This window comes from Schistocerca serialis, chromosome 10 (assembly GCF_023864345.2).
Source record: "Schistocerca serialis cubense isolate TAMUIC-IGC-003099 chromosome 10, iqSchSeri2.2, whole genome shotgun sequence".
In the NCBI taxonomy this organism is placed as follows: Eukaryota; Metazoa; Arthropoda; class Insecta; order Orthoptera; family Acrididae; genus Schistocerca; species Schistocerca serialis.
The window spans coordinates 57,279,221-57,281,027 of NC_064647.1; the positions used below are offsets into that span (position 1 = coordinate 57,279,221).

The following is a 1,807-nucleotide window of genomic DNA, read 5'->3' on the forward strand; positions in this document are numbered from 1 at the left end:
ATAGAACACAAGATTACCTCTATTAGCAGAAAATGTTTTAATTATTGCCAAGCCGACATTTATCACTGATCAAACCTACTTCACTATGCACTTGAGTTATTTTAAAGAACCAAACTGTTTAAATTTCAATGTTAACTAACATTAACTATTCGCCTACGAATGCACAAACGTATAATTAATTCAAATTTTATCAGCCACAGGATCTCTGAAAAAGAAGAACAATTTCTTAATTCACTATTGATTTTTATGCATCTGTTCCCGATTTACGGGTTTGATAATTTTTTTTAAATATGCCGCCGCTGCTATTGTTGGTCGCGGCACAGCCCAGCAACACCGCTAAAAAATGCTGAAAAATTCTTAAAGAAATTTTATAGATGACGTGGGCAAGCTAATTTACATAAATAATTCACACATTTGATAAATTCTGATATATTTAGATCAAACACTAGTACAACTCACATTAATTCGTAACGCATCGTCTAATGGCGGCTAAGTCCAGACAGAGACAAAAGAAGTCTACACATCCATAAAAAACTCTTTCACAGTGTCCTACCGCAATGACTTCTGAACAGAGAAGACCAAAGAATACATAATGCATTGTGCTTAAATAGTATTGCTGACTATTAACATTTCTTTGCAAATTGACGATATTATTCTCCTCTGACAACATTTTATATCTCTGCTATCGCAAATACTGACACATTTTACAATCACATAATAAATACAGAAAAATTCCTATCCTAAATACAGAGAAATATTACAACAAAAAATATAAGGAGAATAACAAATGTCTTTTACACCACATTCAGTAATATTTTTGTTCAATAATTACGATATATACAACTTGCCCAGAGCGGCGTATATGGTACAAATAAACTCTTGTTCTTTAATAACGTGAGTTTGCCAGGGAACGTTACACTTGACACGGATAAGTGTATTAATTTGCCTTCTATATCATAAGGAATCGCTGTTTATACACTACGTGATCAAAAGTATCCGGGCACCCCCAAAAACATACTTTTTCATGTTAGGTGCATTGTGGTGCCACCTACTGCCAGGTACTCCATATCAGCGACCTCAGTAGTCATTAGACATCGTGAAGGAGCAGAATGGGCCGCTCCACAGTACTCAAGGACTTCGAATGTGATCAGGTGATTGGGTGTCACTTGTGTTACACGTATTGATGTCAATATCACACGAAAGCAGAGTGGCGCAGTGGAAGCGTGCTGGGCCCATAACCCAGAGGTCCGTGGATCGAAACCACGCTCTGCTAAATTCGTTTTTTCTTTTGAGGAAATTTTCGCCCTCGTTAAAAAATACTAACTAGAAAATATTTTCTTTTAAAATCGCCAGATTCCTAGAATGATACCTACGTTGCTGGGAATAAAGTCACAAAAGGCAGCTAGGAGGTTAGGAAATGGGAACATTCCACAGCAAGCGAATAAAGAATTTGAAACGTAGGTGTGGTAGTCACCGATCGAAACCAAAAGCGATCGAACACATGGGTGATTAGAGACTGGAAAGATTCAGATTAACAGTTACACTACAGAGAAAATAATACTTGCAAATTAACCGTGAACGGCACAGTAGTCGTATTTTCTAAAACGTTTAGTGAAAAGGAGGCGAAAGGAAAGATCCAGTTGTATACTACAGGCTTATTTAAAAAAATTCAGTAATGTTAGCGTTGTCTGTCTGCACTCTTGTAATTACTGCGTCCAGATATGGATCCATTGACGAAACCACACGATAGCGATGTTTCATGTTAACTTTGTGACAGGAAAGAGATAATGCAACCATCAACACTTCG

The 1,807-nt window shown here is 36.9% G+C and overlaps 1 non-coding gene across 1 annotated transcript; it reads left to right on the forward strand.

Annotated features, from left to right (window-relative positions):
* Positions 1 to 1,201: 1,201 nt before the first annotated feature.
* Trnam-cau (transfer RNA methionine (anticodon CAU)) lies at positions 1,202 to 1,273 on the forward strand. The gene has a single exon. It is a non-coding gene; the product is annotated as a tRNA-Met (tRNA).
* Positions 1,274 to 1,807: the final 534 nt, after the last annotated feature.